Source organism: Coregonus lavaretus, assembly GCF_964263955.1.
Source record: "Coregonus lavaretus genome assembly, chromosome: 7".
Taxonomy (NCBI): Eukaryota; Metazoa; Chordata; class Actinopteri; order Salmoniformes; family Salmonidae; genus Coregonus; species Coregonus lavaretus.
Window position 1 is genome coordinate 23,729,625 of NC_139994.1, and position 18,758 is coordinate 23,748,382.

Genomic DNA, 18,758 nt, shown 5'->3' on the forward strand with positions numbered 1-18,758 from the left:
CTTTTAGCGAGCCGGTTTCAACCTCTCAATACCCCTGTCAGACCCCGTTTCCCGGCTACCCTCATGAACAGGAATCAGAGTTTAGCGATTAACGCTTTCATCGATTCAGGTGCCGATGGCAGCTTTATTGATGCCGACATGGTGGAACAGCTGGGGCTTCCCAAGGAGCGACTACCGGAAGCCATTGAAGCTACCACTCTGAACGGCAGTAGTCTGGCACGTATCACGATGAGGACTGAACCTGTTAAGATGCTGTTGTCAGGGAATCATTCTGAGGTTATCTCATTCTTCATTCTGCCTTCTCCCCATGTTCCTCTGGTCCTTGGATACCCCTGGCTGAAGGAACACAATCCCACATTCGATTGGGTGACTGGCAAGGTAACTAGTTGGAGCATTGATTGCCATGCTAACTGCCTCAAGACTGCCTGTTCCCATTCTGTTCCCAGTCAGGTCATTGAGGCTAACCCCCAAGATTTGTCCCTGGTCCCCGAAACATATCACGATTTGGGGGAGGTGTTCAGTAAGCAGAGGGCTCTGTCACTCCCTCCCCACCGACCATATGATTGTGCCATAAACCTGTTCCCTGGAGCTGTCTTTCCCAAGGGACGGTTATACAGCATCTCCCGACCTGAACGTGAAGCTTTGGAGACCTACATAAAGGAGTCCCTAGCTGCTGGTCTCATTCGTCCCTCGTCATCACCCCTGGGGGCAGGATTCTTCTTTGTGAGTAAGAAGGATGGCTCTCTTCGACCTTGTATTGATTATCGGGGGTTGAATGATATCACGGTCAAGAACAAGTATCCCCTGCCCTTGATGAGCTCTGCTTTCGACTCCTTACAGGGTGCTACGGTGTTCACCAAGCAGGACCTACGCAATGCGTATCATCTGGTCCGGATCAGGGAGGGTGACGAGTGGTTGACTGGTTTCAATACACCGATGGGTCATTTCGAGTATCAGGTGATGCCGTTTGGACTGACCAATGCTCCAGCAGTGTTCCAGAGTATGGTGAATGATGTCCTGAGAGATATGATTGGTCTTTTTGTGTTCGTTTACCTGGATGACATTCTTATCTTCTCTAAGGAGCCTTCCAGCCACGTCCAGCATGTCAAGCAGGTTCTGCAGCGATTGTTGGAGAATCGCCTGTTTGTGAAGGCCGAGAAGTGTGAATTTCACGCCCACACTACATCCTTCCTCGGGTACATCATCTCCAGGGGAGAGATTAGGATGGACCAAGAGAAGGTTAGGGCGGTTCTGTATTGGGCCCAGCCCGGTACGAGATTGCAGCTCCAGAGGTTTCTGGGGTTTGCAAATTTCTATCGTAGATTTATCCGTGACTACAGCCGTGTGGCCGCTCCTTTAACTGCACTGACTTCTAGTACCAGAACCTTCAGTTGGAATCCTGAGGCGGACCGAGCATTTCTGGATTTGAAGAGGCGATTCACCAACGCTCCGATTCTCTCTCAACCTGACACTGCCCGTCAGTTTGTCGTTGAGGTGGATGCGTCTGATGTGGGGGTTGGCGCCATCCTGTCCCAGCGATGCTCCACTGACGGTAAACTCCATCCCTGCGCCTACTACTCTCGTCGTCTTTCGTCTGCGGAGAGGAACTACGATGTGGGTAACCGGGAGCTTCTCGCAGTGAAACTTGCCTTGGAGGAGTGGCGCCACTGGTTGGAGGGGGCGGAGCAACCGTTTGTCGTCTGGACTGACCACAAGAATCTTGCTTACGTGCAATCGGCTAAACGTCTCAACTCCCGTCAGGCCAGGTGGTCGTTGTTTTTTGGACGCTTTAATTTTTCCTTGATGTTCCGACCGGGGTCTAAGAACGGCAAGGCGGACGCCTTGTCCCGGATGTTCTCCAAGACGGAGGAGAGTGGGGCCAAGACTGAGACAATTCTTCCCCGGAACCTTGTCGTAGGAGCCGTTATGTGGAGGATTGGGGAGGAGGTTATGGCGGCCCTTCGGACGCAGCCCGGCCCTGGTAACGGTCCACCCGGTCGGTTGTTTGTGCCTGAGTCGGTCCGTTCGGCTGTCCTCCAATGGTCCCACGCCAGCAAGATGGCTTGCCACCCTGGCGTGGCTCGGACGATGGCGCTTCTACGCAGACGATTTTGGTGGCCTGCCATGGGAGAAGATACTCGGAGGTTTGTTGCTGCCTGTCCAGTTTGTGCGCAGAACAAGAGTGCCAATCGGCCCAGCTCTGGACTTCTTCACCCCCTACCTATCCCCCGGCGACCATGGTCGCATCTGGCCCTGGACTTTGTCACTGGGTTGCCCTCTTCTGAGGGGAACACGGTCATTCTGACTATTGTGGACAGATTCAGCAAGTTCGCCCACTTTGTGCCCATCTCCAAGCTTCCCTCTGCCTCTGAGACGTCCAAGATCCTGGTTAGGGAGGTTTTCAGGGTTCATGGATTGCCCAGTGACATAGTTTCCGACCGTGGTCCTCAGTTCACCTCTGCTGTCTGGAAGTCCTTCTGTTTGGCCATTGGAGCTACAGTCAGTCTCACATCTGGATTTCTCCCCCAATCCAATGGACAGGCGGAGAGAGCCAACCAGAAGATGGAATCCACGCTGCGCTGCCTTGTTTCCTCCAACCCCACCTCTTGGGTCTCTCAGTTGCCTTGGGTTGAGTATGCCCACAATACTCTCCCTACTTCTGCCACTGGGATGTCTCCCTTCCAGTGCCTATACGGCTACCAACCCCCCCTGTTTCCTTCTCAGGAGAAGGATCTCTCGGTTCCCTCTGTCCAGGCCCACATTCGTCGTTGCCACCGGACCTGGCATCGGGCCAGAAAGGCCCTCCTTCGAGTTTCTGACCGGTATCAGCTCCAGGCGAATCGTCGCCGTATTCCAGCCCCCGCTTATGCCATCGGAGATAGGGTCTGGTTGGCTACACGGGACCTCCCTCTGCGGACTGAGTCAAGGAAACTGTCGCAGAGGTTCATTGGTCCGTTTGTGGTGGAGAGAGTGATCAATCCGGTTGTGGTTCGACTCAAGTTGCCTAGGACGCTCAGAGTCCATCCCACCTTCCATGTCTCCTGCCTCAAGCCTGTTCTCCTCAGCCCTCTGTTGCCCCCTCCGCCTCCTCCTCCTCCTCGGATGATTGGAGGAGGTCCTGTCTACACGGTGCGCCGCATCATGGATTCCAGACGGCGGGGCCGGGGTTTCCAGTATCTCGTGGACTGGGAGGGGTATGGTCCTGAGGAGAGGAGTTGGATTCCTCGGCGTCAGATCCTTGATGCTGACCTCCTTTGTGACTTCTACCGCCTCCATCCTGGCGCTCCGGGTAGTCCGCCCGGTGGCGTTCATCGGAGGGGGGGTACTGTCATGAACCCTGCGTCCTGAGTCTGTTCCTGCCTGGGTTGCCGTTTTTCTGCTCGGTATCTCCTGTTTTCCCGAAGGTTCCTGAACGCACCCTGTCCGGTTGCCGGGCGACGTTGCTAGGCGGGTGATCTCTCGATTACCCGCACCTGCTTCTCATCAGCCTCGGCACACCTGGTCCTGATCATCACCCCTTCTTAAGCTCTGACCTGACATCCATTCCCTGCCGGATCGTTAGCCATTAACAGTATGTTTTGCCAGCGTATCAGCCTCTGAGTACTAGCGTTAGTTTTGTTGTTTTTGCACCTTGTTGACCTGCCTTGTACTTACCTCAGTTTTTTTCTGTCTACAGTAATTCTCCCGGAACCTTCACCCAACCCCTGCCGTGCCATCATTTAATCTGCCACTTCACCCCCACCTACTCATCTCCGCCACCCGCTCTGTCTCCTGGATTATTCTGCATCCTTTTGAATCTGTAAATAAACACTCACCTTTGTTCAACTCACCTTGTCCTGGTCTGCTTCTGGGTTCGGTCTTAGAGAACCGTGACATATATACTGAATAAACCTTTATTCTGTGATTTACCCTCCTACGTCTGACTCCGTCCAAATCACACGCCACAGCAGCACTCCACCAATCAGGCCTTTATGGTAGAGTGGCCAGACGGAAGCCACTCCTCAGTAAAAGGCACATGACAGCCCGCTTGGAGTTTGCCAAAACGCACCTAAAGGACTCAGATCATGAGAACAAGATTCTCTGGTCTGATGAAACCAAGATTGAACTCTTTGGCCTGAATGCCAAGCATCACGTCTGGGGGGGAAACCTGGCACCATCCCTACGGTGAAGCATGGTGGTGGTAGCATCATGCTGTGGGGATGTTTTTCAGCGGCAGGGACTGGGAGACTAGTCCGGATCAAAGGAAAGATGAACGGAGGAAAATACAGAGAGATCCTTGATGAAAACCTGCTCCAAGGTGTTTAGGACCTCAGACTGGGACGAAGGTTCACCTTCAACATGACAACGACCCAAAGCACACAGCCAAGACAACGCAGGAGTGGCTTCGGGACAAGTCTCTGAATGTCCTTGAGTGGCTCAGCCAGAGCCCATACTTGAACCCGATCGAAATTCTCTGGAGAGACCTGAACATAGCTGTGCAGCGACGCTACCCCTCCAACCTGACAGATCTTGAGAGGATCTGCAGAGAAGAATGGGAGAAACTTCCCAAATACAAGTGTGCCAAACTTGTAGTGTCATTCCCAAGAAGACTTGAGGCTGTAATCACTGCCAAATGTGCTTCAACAAAGTACTGAGTAAAGGGTCTGAATACTTATGTAAAAATGATATTTTTGTTTTTTATTTTTAATACATTTGCAAAATTTTCTAAAAACCTAGTATATTCTGAATCAGGGGTAGATGGAGAACAATCCTTAAAATAAATATATATATATATATATATATATTTCGTATTTCAATCTTCAATAGCTCTTAAAGCGTGCCATGACTATGGAAATTATATTCTTAATAAGGGGATGGTGAAGAATCCACACTTTTTTTTTTTTTTTTTTTACTTTTTTATTATTATTATTATTTTATTTTTATTTTTTTTATTATTTTTTTCTGGGGGGGATGGATCAGCTTAATATTGCAGATAGATTGTATCTTCTATCAATGTAATTGTCTGCATCACTTCCAATCCCCCATGTTTATTTTTATTTTTTATATATATATTCCCCTTTATTACTTTTCAACCCCACCATCCTTTCCCTACTTGGAGTAAATTAGTGAACAACAACGCCCAGGCCTCTACTTCCGGTCTATAATTACTATCTACACCTTATGGACAGAGTTAATTTTACAATAATTCTATATCTATATATATATATATATATATATATATTTATTTATTTTTTTGCTCCTGAACTTCTTCTACTCTCAACCTCTCCGATCATTTTCATGATGTCCATCCGGTTTGCTTCTAAATGCCATATCTTTCTAACTGTGCTCTTTCCCAAAAGCTCCCAACATACAACCTATATACTTATTATGGACACAGTATGCTTACATTATTAGCTATCTTTGTTATTATTTGTTGTTATTTGTTATTAGTCCCATCCTTCAACTCTATTCAATACCTCCCATCTATCTCTTAACACCATCCATATAGGATTTCTATTTGCCATATATATTTCAACCGTACTGTGATGTTTTACAAAAGTTCTGAACCTTTCTATTCTCATTGCTTCTACAGATTGTGAATTAAAAATAAACATTTTTGCTAAAAGTATTATTATATTATTGATTGATTGACTATGACTTTTCAGATCACCCAGTAATGCTATCTGCAAGGTTAGTTCCAGGTAAATATTGCAATCCTTTAGCCATTCCTGGACCTGTGTCCAAAAACAAGCTACAAATGGACAGAACCAAAACAAATGATCTAATGATTCTATCTCTTCACAGCAAAATCTGCAGAGCTGGGAAGATTGTATCCCCCATATAAATAACATTCTATTGGTAGCAAGAATTTTATATAATAATTTAAATTGAAAGATTCTAATTTTTGAATCCGGTGTCGTTTTGCGTGTCAGTTCATAAACACTATGCCATGGGATTGGTACGTCAAAGATCTCTTCCCAACTATTTTGCAATCTATATGGGACGGCTGACAATCCTTTGGTCCTTAAGTGAAACTGATATACTTTTTTATTTATCACAGTTTTCCTTAACCAATTATGTTCTTTAATGCAAGGCCGACAGACAAGTTCCTTACTTTCTCCCCCTTCAACTTTCCTCTTCCACTTTTGCGGTAAGGCTGCAATTATTTGGTTGTAATTTTGGGTAGAGCAGACATTTCCATATGTTTTTGTTAGCTGCATGTGCGACATAACTCCACCAGTCCTACCGATGATATCATTTACGAAGATTATACCTATTTTAAACATTCTGTCAAAAAATAAAGGTTTTTTGTCAATTAGTATATTTGAATTTAACCACAATATTTGTTGCATTATTTGTTCTGTCGTTTCTGGAGGATTAAATTGAAATTGCAACCAACTTTATATGGCTTGTTTTAGAAATAGTGACATTTGGGAGATTATTTCCTTTTCAAATAACTGAAAGTGAGAGGTTGTAATCTGAATAAAGGGAAAAAGGCCTTTCTTGAACAGTGGGTGAGACAATCTTACTAATTTGCTTGAGAACCAGTTCGGATTTAAGTATAACTTTTGGATGACTGAAGATTTTAGTGATAGGTCTAATGCTTTAATATTTAATAATTTCTGTCCTCCGAATTCATATTCATTATATAAATATGCTCTTTTAATTTTGTCTGGCTTGCCGTTCCAAATAAAATTGAATATTTTTTTCTCATATAATTTAAAAAAACTGTTTGCTAGGCGTAGGCAAGACCATAAGCAAATAGGTAAACTGGGATAATACTAAAGAGTTAATCAGGGTGATTTTTCCACAAATTGACAGGTATTTTCCTTTCCATGGTAGTAAGATCTTATCTATTTTTGCTAACTTTCTATTAAAATTTATTGAAGTGAGATCATTTATTTCCTTTGGGATATGTATTCCGAGTATATCCACATCACCATCAGACCATTTTATTGGTAAACTACATGGTAATGTAAAAATTGTATTTTTTAGTGATCCAATACGTAATATAGTACATTTGTCATAATTTGGTTTTAATCCAGAGAGGTTAGAAAATGTATCTAGATCCTCTATGAGGCTGTGGAGGGATTCTAGTTGTGGATCTAAAAGAAAACATGAATCATCTGCGTACAATGACACCTTTGTTTTTAAGCCCTGTATTTCTAATCCTCTGATATTATTATTGGATCTGATTTTAATAGCTAACATCTCGATGGCCACAATAAATAGATATGCCGATAGTGGACAACCTTGTTTCACTCCTCTTGACAGTTTAAAACTTTCTGAGAAATAGCCATTATTTACTATTTTACACCTAGGGTTACTATACATGATTTTGACCCATTTTATAAGAGATTCTCCAAAATTGAAATGCTCCAGGCATTTATATATAAATTCCAGTCGAACTTTATCAAATGCCTTTTCGAAGTCTGCTATGAATAGCAGGCCTGGTTTCCCATATTTTCCATAGTGTTCTATTGTTTCCAATACTTGCCTTATATTATCTCCAATGTATCTTCCATGTAAAAAACCTGTCTGATTAGAATGAATAATATCCGACAATACCTTTTTAATTCTATGCGCTATACATTTTGCTAGGATTTTTGCATCACAACACTGAAGTGTAAGGGGCCTCCAATTTTGTAAATGGACTGGATCTTTATATTTTCCACATGTATCCTGTTTCAGTAATAATGAGATCAGACCTTCTTATTGAGTGTCAGATAATCTACCATTTACATAGGAGTGGTTAAAACATGCTAATAACGGTCCTCTTAGTATATCAAAAAAGGTTTGGTATACCTCGATTGGTATGCCATCCAACCCTGGAGTTTTCCCGGACTTAAAGTCTTTAATTGCATCCAGAAGTTCCTCCTCTGTAATTTCACCTTCACATGAGTCTTTCTGTGTGGCTGTTAATTTGACATTATCAATAGAAAAAAAATCTCTACAATTAGCTTCAGTTAGAGGAGATGGAGGCGACTGAAAAGAAAACATATGCTTAAAATACTTTGTTTCTTCCTTCAAAATATCATTAGGTGAATTATGGGTGACTCCGTCAATTGTAACCCGTTTCATTAAGTTCTTTTTGGTAGCATTCCTATGTTGAAGATTAAAAAAGAATTTTGTGCATTTTTCCCCATATTCCATCCAGTTTGCTTTATTTTTATAATATATTACACTTGATCTTTCTTGAATAAGTTTTTCCATTTCTTTTTGTTTTTCCTCTAATTTATTCTGAGCCTCTATGTTACAGTTTTTATTGCCATCTATCTGTTCTGTTAGACTTTCTATTTCCTTTCTTAGTATAAACTCTTTTGACCTAAATTGCTTTTGTTTTCGAGATGAGTACTGAATTGCATGGCCTCTAAAGGCACATTTAAAGGTGTCCCATACAATAAGGGGATTCGCTGTACCTATGTTATGTTGGAAAAAGTCAGTTATAAATTCCTTTGTTCTAATTATAAATAAATTATCATCTAATAGGCTTTGATTAAATTTCCAATATCCTCGCCCACGTGGAAATTCAGTCAGAGTAATGTATATGCCTATTATATGATGGTCCGACCGCATTCTGTCCCCTATCAACACTTTTTTTACTTTTGGTGCCAACGAGAATGAGATAAGAAAGAAGTCAAGACGACTAGCTTGATTCAGTCTCCGCCATGTATATCTCACTAGATCAGCATATTTAAGCCTCCATATATCTACTAGTTCTAATGTATCCATGACATTCACAATTTCCTTAAGAGCATGTGGGTGATTGTTTGTGGTGTGATTTCCTTTTCGGTCCATTGAGCTATTTAAAACAGTATTATAATCCCCCACCATAATAATATTGTCTTGAGTTGCTTGCAGGCTTGATAATTTATAATATATATTGTCAAAGAATTGTGGATCATCATTATTTGGTCCGTAAAGGTTAATGAGCCATATCTGTTTATGGTCCAATACCATATTTAAAATAATCCATCTACCTTGCGTATCTATTTGGACAATTTGCACATTCGGATCAAAATTACTATTAATTAATATCATCACCCCTTTTGAATTTCTTTGCCCATGGGAGAAGTATATTTCCCCCCCCCATTCTTTTTTCCACGCTACTTCATCTCGAATTGTTGAATGAGTTTCCTGTATACAATAGATATTATATTCCTTCTCTTTGAGCCATGTAAATATTGTTCTTCTTTTGTTATTATCAGCTAAGCCATTACAATTATAACTGGCTATACTTATTTCACCATACACCATAATGAGATACAAGTTTCAAGTCTATTTATCATTATATATGTTTGTAAATTTACCAATAAAAAATAGCGTAATGATTGAGTGTCCATATAGCTGTACCGTGATATTTGCATTGCTACGGAGTAACCCTTCAATTGTTCTCCACTAATTCCCCCGCTAAAGCCCCTCCCCATCCCAAGTTGAGCCGTCATCCCAGTGATCAGCATCCCACCCACGTCCCTCCGTATCCCTAAGGCCCCGAGAGGCCAGGACCCATCCATCGAAAACAGCACACAGTGCCACCCACAAAACAGAAGCAGGTTAACCGCCAAAAGCATTTCCAATGCTTTCACCTCTATATATATATATCTATATAACTATTTTATTTATTTTTATTATGCATATCCTATTTTCCATCATTATCAATTAATATACGTAATAATGTCGGCAGTTCACGCATAGGATTCTAACATATAACCAGGATTGCCATTGTATTACATTTAATTCATTGACAAGCAATTATTATCCTAGCAAATAATTCCCGCGGTCCATCCCATACCCCCCCCCCCCCCCCAACATCCCCACCCCCCCCACAACAGATGCCAGACCAGCACACACGCACATACTCACATACTCCAACACACTCAACCCCCCTTCTCCACAATCCACCATAAAATCCGATACTCAACGGCTGTTATATCCCAGAGCCCAACTCGAGAAATAACTTGATCTACGAGTGCACATACAGTTAAAGCTGATTGAGAAAGCATGCAGATTGAGCAGAAATTGATAACAATGTGAGATTTGATTAATCTACTTAATCTATGTCAAGTCCTAGGTGATGGAGATCAGATCCACCCTCTTCACCTGAGACACAAACACTCTGATCCCCTGTTGTAACCATTTTCCCAAGCATCTCCATGCGGTCAGACCTTTGATTATTTTGTGCCACCTGGGCCACAATGATAAACCCCCTCTCTGATTGTCCGAGTGTGACCCCCTCCCCATGGGTTACTGCAGCCAGTGTTGCCAGCACTGCCACTACCTGGGTGGGCGTACCCCACCGGAATCCCCACCGGCTAGGTAAAAGGTCGTCAAGGTTCTCATTAGCAGCTTTGAGAATTTCCTTGTATATTATGCTCTCCCATCAGGGGGCTCTGGCTTTGTAGGACCAACCCTGCCAGGCAGGCTCAGAATCTTGAGGGGGCGGTGCTGCTCAAGTAGGTCTCTGACCGCATTTATTTCTCTGTTTAGGCTGCATATTCACAGCAGGTCCATAAAATAGATGGGAACTTCTCTTTGGTGTATGGGTCGCTCAGGTGGGTGTCCAGGTTATAGGGTTAGGGATCTTTCCATCATGATAGGACAATGAATAATTAGATTAGATGTATACTATATTTAAAAATGTATATCCCTCATCTACACAAAATTGAAAGCTCTCTCTCTCACTACCCCTGTTCATAGACCCCCGGTCGGCTCTGGGATATGCAACCATTTCCCCTCTCACTCACTTAACGCCGTACCTTTTCAAACACAAAAATGCACACCACATGGTTGACTGCGGAAGAAATGGGCCGATCGTGCAAACGCACCCGCATCCACATCTGCTGCAAGGGGGAAAGGACGCCAGAGAGAACACAGGACCAACCACAACAACCATCCGCCAAAACAACAATCTCCCGCCAAAAAATCCATGTTCTAATTATTTGTATATAAAGATGTATTATTCTGCTTGTTATATCGTTTTATCCATTTATAAAATACTATACTTACTATAAATGTTATTTAATATTACAATCCCTATCATTGCTAGTATCAGGTGCTCCAATATTTGACTCCTCTATTACAACTTTTAGAATAGCCATGGAGTAGTCTTTGTGTCTCTGAACATTTGGTTGTCAATATATAATTTATCCACCACTAGTGCAACACGTTTCCCTTTTAATCTGTTTTCCTTGAAGATTGGATACAGAACTTTGCGCCTTTCTACAATCTCCTTCGGGAACTGATCATTCATGCCTATTTTCGTGCCAGCAAGTCTTTTTCCCAGGCTTTTCACCATAGCTTTGTCCTTAAAAAAAGCAAATTTGGCAACGATTGGGCGCTCATATTTCTGTCCTCTTTTTCCGAAACGATGTACACGTTCGAGTTGGATTTTATCGACAGCCTCGAGTGGGATTTGTAGCGCTGTATGCAGGAAGTCCTTCATAATATTCTCTGTTATTTCTCCCTCCTTTTCCTGAATACCCGTAAGTACTAGATTTTCCCTCATCGATCTAGTTTGGATGTCTAGTAAGGCTTCTCTCAGAAGATTGTTCTCCTTTTTTAATTCCCTAACGTCCGTTTCCATTTTAGAGACTGTCACTTTTATTTCTTTGGTTTCTTTCTCCATTACCAAAGCTTTTTCGTCACTCATTTGAAGACTCGCTTTCAACTCTTTTACGTCTTTACTGACCAATTCTAATATGCCCAATTTGTCATTTATCGACTTCAACAGGTCGCTTTTGTTGATAATCACAAGTTTACTGGAGAACTGAGACCAAGTAGAGACTTTTGGACAGGGTGGATAATGGTATAATATAAGGCAGTTTATTCAGAGGTAAAGATATCTGGAATCGCGTGCACGGACCCGTTCGTCAAACTCTTAGGGAGTTATCTGAAGAGAGCCCCGAAAACATTGTGTGCAGACATTTTATACAATAAATGAAGTAGGTTGAATCTAGTAGTTCTGATCTTCTGATTGGTCCTGATGAGTTGGGCGAGGTCCCCTCCAGGCTAGTGTCACTGTTGCATTGGCTCTGAGTCGGGTTCTCTGTCTTCAAATGTACAGCCTAAGAGAGGGGATTTTTGTGTGTGTGTGTGTGTTTAACAGTGATGATGTGTGTGTGTGTGTGTGTGTGTGTGTTTGTGTGTGTGTGTGTGTGTGTTTAACAGTGATGATGTGTGTGTGTGTGTGTGTGTGTGTGTGTGTGTGTGTGTGTGTGTGTGTGTGTGTGTTATCAGTGATGATGTGTGTGTGTGTGTGTGTGTGTGTGTGTGTGTTATCAGTGATGATGTGTGTGTGTGTGTGTGTGTGTGTGTGTGTGTGTGTGTGTGTGTGTGTGTGTGTGTGTGTGTGTGTGTGTGTGTGTGTGTGTGTGTGTGTGTCCTCAGAGCAAGAACTCGTGAGTTGGAAGAACTGAGAGACCTATGGCGTGGGTGTTGTCCTTGGCCACCTGCTGACAAGGCTGACAAGATAGGACCCTTTTGTCCATTGTTATTGGATAGGAACAGCATTGATTGAAAACAAACGCCCAACACAAAATGGGTCATGCACAAGATTTTAGTCAGACTAAGCTATAACATTATATATTTACTACGACACTTTCCACACTTACCATACCCAGTGGTGAAAAGCATATATCATCTGTATCTGTCGATGAGTCGCGTTTTCTTTTGGGGATCGGCTCTCCACGCTTGTCTTCAGTCATGTTTGGGTGTTGCTTGTTGTAGTAATATTTGTCGATATATTTCTCTAGCCTTATGATCTTATTTCTGTTATTATCCAGATTTAATTATATTAACTGCGAATATATTAAATGCTAATATTTAGTCTAACTAACTGATTTTGAATATTATGTTTTTATCTTAAGGTGTTTTGTACCGATTTCTATTCAATACGCCATCTTGTTTACGCGTGCCCCTCCCACTGTTGCCCTAGGCCTCTCTTATCCTCCTCTCCCCTTTCAATATACCTCTATTGTCCCCATCCATCTATAGAATAATTACTTTATCCTCTCTTTAATCCTACACCTCCCCCTCTCCTCCTTTTACCCATCACCCCTCCTCCTTTTACCCATCACCCCTTTTTGTTGTTTCAATTTTGAAGATTTTTTTTGTATCTAGCTTTCAGTCTTCAATAGCTCTTACACAATGCATGCCATGACTATGAAAATTATATATTCTGAATCGGGAGGGTGGAGAAAAATCCACATTTTTTGTTAAAGGAAATTATTAATTGCATTTTTTGGGAAAAAACTGAATTTTTCTCCATCTTCCCCTGATTCAGAATTTATAATTTTTCTAATCATGGCATTACATTTTACATTTACGTCATTTAGCAGACGCTCTTATCCATAGCGACTTACAAGTTGGTGCATTCACCTTATAGCCAGTGGGATAACCACTTTACAATATGTTTTTTTTTTCTTTGGGGTGGGGTAAGGGGAAGTAGAAGGATTACTTTATCCTATCCCAGGTATTCCTTAAAGAGGTGGGGTTTCAAGTGTCTCCGGAAGGTGGTGAGTGACTCCGCTGTCCTGGCGTCGTGAGGGAGCTTGTTCCACCATTGGGGTGCCAGAGCAGCGAAAAGTTTTGACTGGGCTGAGCGGGAACTGTGCTTCCGCAGAGGTAGGGGGGCCAGCAGGCCAGAGGTGGATGAACGCAATGCCCTCGTTTGGGTGTAGGGACTGATGAGAGCCTGAAGGTACGGAGGTGCCGTTCCCCTCACAGCTCCGTAGGCAAGCACCATGGTATTTTAATCAAACCATGGCATGGTTTGTGTAAGACCTATTGAAATCCGAAATCTATCATTTTTATTTATTTGTAATATGTGGATTGTTCTCCATCCACCCCTGATTCAGAATATACCATATTCATTGTCGTGCCATGCTTGGTTCAATAGCTATTGACCGAATAGTGTTACAGGAGGGGGTCGCAGTTCCGGAGCGACCCACTAGGTGTCATCTTCCGACAACCTTAGGCACCTCCTTGCTCACTGTCGGGACTAATCATCATCCTATTGATGTCACCTTTGTCTATCGGTTCACCTGTGTATTTATGCCCTCACTTCCTTGTGTTCCCTTGCTCAGTTTTCTCTGCTAGTTTCTCTATGTCCTGCAGTACTACTCAGTGTCTGATCGGAGATCTATGTACAGGTACTTGAGAAGTGTTCTCCCTGTTTTGTTATTTGTTTCAGTATTAGGTAGCATTTCGTATTTTGGCTGTCAGATGGTTTTTGGAGACTTATTTGCTCCGCCTTTCTTTTATCGTGATAAGTCCGATATTCGTCTATAGCAGGGGTGTCAAACGTCCGGCCCGCGGGCCGGATCAGGCCCGCAAACGGGTTTAATCCGGCCCGCGAGATGATAAAAAAAAATAAAAAAATAAAAAAATTGGTAAAGTATAAAAATGCGCTGCAATTTTTCTATAAAATAAACTGCTGTTCCAATTGCGTCCACTGGATGGCACAATAGCAATTGTGTTAAGCAAGCAAACTGTTTATACCGGGGCAGAGCAAGTAGGTCAAGCACGTGCAGCCAATGAGCTACTTTGTTTTGCCCGCGATATTTATTACGGCTTCTACTTTTAACATTATGTGCTTTGGCACCCTCATTGCCCCAATATGTCTCTGTCAAAAAAGAGAAAAGTGGACGCAGACTGCAGAGTGTTCGAAGAAAAATTGTCATCCTATTTATTCACGGAATTGAATGGGAAAGCTGTATGTTTGGTGTGTTCAGAGCATGTTGCAGTGCTGAAAGAATATAACCTTTGTCGCCACTATGTGAGTCTTCATGTCGACAAATATGACAACTTTCAAGGACAGCGGAGATGAGTGAAGGTGAATGAACTGTTGGCGGGTCTGAAGAAACAGCAGTCTGTGTTTACTCACAGCCGAGACATCAGTGACGCTGCAGTGAAAGCTAGCTACCTCATTGCTAATGAAATCGCAGTGGCTTCAAAACCATTTAGTGAGGGTGAATTTGTAAAAACATGCATGATGAAGGCAGCGGAGATTGTGTGCCCTGAAAAGCGGCAGGCTTTTGCAAATATCAGCCTGACAAGAAACACAGTTGCAGACAGGATTTCCGATCTTTCAGTGGATTTGGACAGCCAGTTGAAGCAAAAAGTAAAGTCATTTATTGCGTTTTCGGTTGCAATTGATGAAAGCACGGACATTACAGATGTTGCACAACTGGCCATTTTCATCCGCGGAGTTGATGACACATTGACCGTCACCGAGGAGTTCGTGGAGTTGGTGCCGATGACAGATACAACGACAGCAGCTGATATTTTTACTGCACTCGTTGGCGAGCTGGACAGGGTCGGAGTGGACTGGTCCTGCGCTGTCAGCCTGGCTACAGATGGTGCGCCCTCAATGATCGGGAAAAAAGCAGGCGTTGTGACAAAGTTCAGAGAGAAAGTGCAATCTGCAAATGGAGGACGTGATTTTTGGACTTTTCACTGTATTTTGCACCAGGAGGCTTTGTGTTGCAAGTCATTAAAGATGGATAACGTCATGAAGGTGGTCATCCAAACTGTTAATTTCATCCGATCCAGAAGCCTGAATCACTGTCAGTTTGACAGCCTTCTCAGAGAAAAAGACCACATCTATGGCCTGCCATACCACACTGAGGTAAGATGGTTAAGCCGAGGTGCTGTGCTGAGGCGTTTCTTTGATTTACGAGAAGAAATTGAACAGTTCATGGAAGAAAAGGGCAAACCAGTGTTAGAATTTCATTCCGCAGAATGGATGCAGGACCTTGCATTTATGGTGGATGTTACAGAGCACCTGAATAACTTGAACAAACAGCTGCAAGGGCGCAACAAAGTTGTCACGCAGTATTATGACAGCATACGTTATTTCAAGTTGAAGCTGTCATTGTGGGAGACGCAACTTGCCGGTGGTGATGCAGCTCACTTCCCCTGTCTGAAAAATGTGTGCGCGACCCAACATAATATAATATAATAATATGCCATTTAGCAGACGCTTTTATCCAAAGCGACTTACAGTCATGCGTGCATACATTTTTGTGTATGGGTGGTCCCGGGGATCGAACCCACTACCTTGGCGTTACAAGCGCCATGCTCTACCAGCTGAGCTAGAAAGGACATGTTCATAATAGAACACTCATATTTTTCTCAAAAACCTAAAGTCAATGTAATCAGCTGCGTACACAGGCTCAGGGGCCTGAGAGGGGGGAGCATCTTCAGACAATATTCCCTGCAATGTTTCAGCCGTGAAGTCCTGGAGATCCAAGAACCTTTTAGCCACGTTCACAATTATATCGATTTTTTGTTTAGTTAGTTTGTCCTGTACAATTAATCACCTGCGCAATAAACACAACAAAATCAACCTTCTTCACAATTAGTGTTTCAGGACCACTCAAGTGACTGACATCCACAGACTGCTGGGCATCCATTGCCATAGCTTCATGATCTCTACTCACTCCTTCAACAATTTTCACTGCCTCTGCATAGGAGACCTCAACAGCACTGATCCTTTCTACTTTGACCTCCTTTACCCTAACTGGGCACTCAGGGAACTCTGGAACATGATTCCCATCACAATTGCAACACTGTGCATCCTCAGACTCTTCAACAATGATATTCCGTTTGCAAACACTTGACACGTGGCCAAACTTCTTACATTTTTTACATTGAAGCGGCTTTTGTACATAAGCTCACATGCATATCTCATATTGCCCAGTTTTACATGGGTCGGGAGAAATTCTTCATCAAACATCAATATTACAGAGACTTTCCTCTTTCTTTCCATTCACGGTGTAGGTTAAGTGACGTGAATCAACTATTCCTGGCATGTTCATCTTAAACCATGAAGCCTCAATATCCATCGAGACACCTGATTTGACACCTTTTATCGGTGCCTTACTCCGATAACCATAACTTTCCACTTCATGTGTCGATAATTTGCAGAGCCACAGTGTATTCTGATTTTGTTCTTTTAACACATGAAATCAACATCAAACCACTCCTGGTCACTCTGACTGACTCCACTTCTCCCAATGCATCCTTCAAATCAAATCAAATCAAATCAAATTTTATTGGTCACAAGCGCCGAATACAACAGGTGCAGACATTACAGTGAAATGCTTACTTACAGCCCTTAACCAACAGTGCATTTATTTTTAACACTATTTTTTCACCATCTTTGTGACCGCAAACAGGTTTCCTAAAAAACATCCTTGCTCATGAATAGCACTCCAACACGGAATGAGGCGTTATCATACAGATGCTTATCTTGATTTCCAACTTTAGCCCTTTTAACTCCATTCTTAGATGTTACAGCATTCCACTAATTTCCTCTATCTTCACTCGCGCCAACAGAATCAAATAGCACTTCTGCTTCCGCCATGTCTCCTATCTGAGTAGAATCTCCTTCCATTTGAAAAAAACATAGTAAAGTGCTCACTGTGAATTTGTGATTAACTAACAACAAAACTGATCCTTCAATACTGGGGGAGTGAGTCAATTCCCCATGCATCCCTACCTGTTTGCCTGTGATCTTGTACAGCTGACCCACCACCTGACCCATAACCCATGTGAGACTGCTCTCTAGTGGTGAGAAGTGACAGCCCAAACAGACACAACTAGACAACATACACCAGGGATCATCAACTAGATCAGGGGTGTCAAACGTACGGCCCGCGGGCCGGATCAGGCCCGCAAACGGGTTTAATCCGGCCCGCGAGATGATTTTGAAAAAAACTAATTTAAGTATAAAAATGCGCTGCAATTTTTCAATAAAATAAACTGCTGTTCCAATTGCGTCCACTGGATGGATCCAAACTGTTAATTTCATCCGATCCAGAAGCCTGAATCACCGTCAGTTTGACAGCCTTCTCAGAGAGAAAGACCACATCTATGGCCTGCCATACCACACTGAGGTAAGATGGTTAAGCCGAGGTGCTGTGCTGAGGCGTTTCTTTGATTTACGAGAAGAAATTGAACAGTTCATGGAAGAAAAGGGCAAACCAGTGTTAGAATTTCATTCCGCAGAATGGATGCCGGACCTTGCATTTATGGTGGATGTTACAGAGCACCTGAATAACTTGAACAAACAGCTGCAAGGGCGCAACAAAGTTGTCACGCAGTATTATGACAGCATACGTTCTTTCAAGTTGAAGCTGTCATTGTGGGAGACGCAACTTGCCGGTGGTGATGCAGCTCACTTCCCCTGTCTGAAAAATGTGTGCGCGACCCAACATGAAGCGGTTCAAAGATAAAATAACGGGACTGTTACGGGAGTTTGAGCAACGCTTTCAGATTTATGTTTATATGTTTTTATGTTGATGTGCTATTGTTTTTAATTGATTTTATTTTATTTAACCTATTCTTGACTCTGTGGTTCTTGCACTTGTTTGGGGAACAGGATTTCATTATTTTTATCTACATTTCTGCCTGAGAAATGACACCCTGATATAGTTCTGTGATTTGTGATATACTTCTGTGAATCACTGAGGCATTGTGTGTTTGTGTGTTCTTTGTCCTCAGAACTTTCAAATAACTTGAGGTGTTTTATGATTAATAGTAATGTTGTGCTTTTGGACACTGTCCTCAGGCTCCAGCTTTATGTTTAAATGTTTTTATGTTGATGTGCTATTGTTTTTAATTGATTTAATTTTATTTGTATATTTAACCTATTCTTGACTCTGTGGTTCTTGCACTTGTTTGGGGAACAGGATTTCATTATTTTTATCTACATTTCTGCCTGACAAATGACACCCTGATATAGTTCAGTGATCTGTGAAACAGTTCTGTTAATC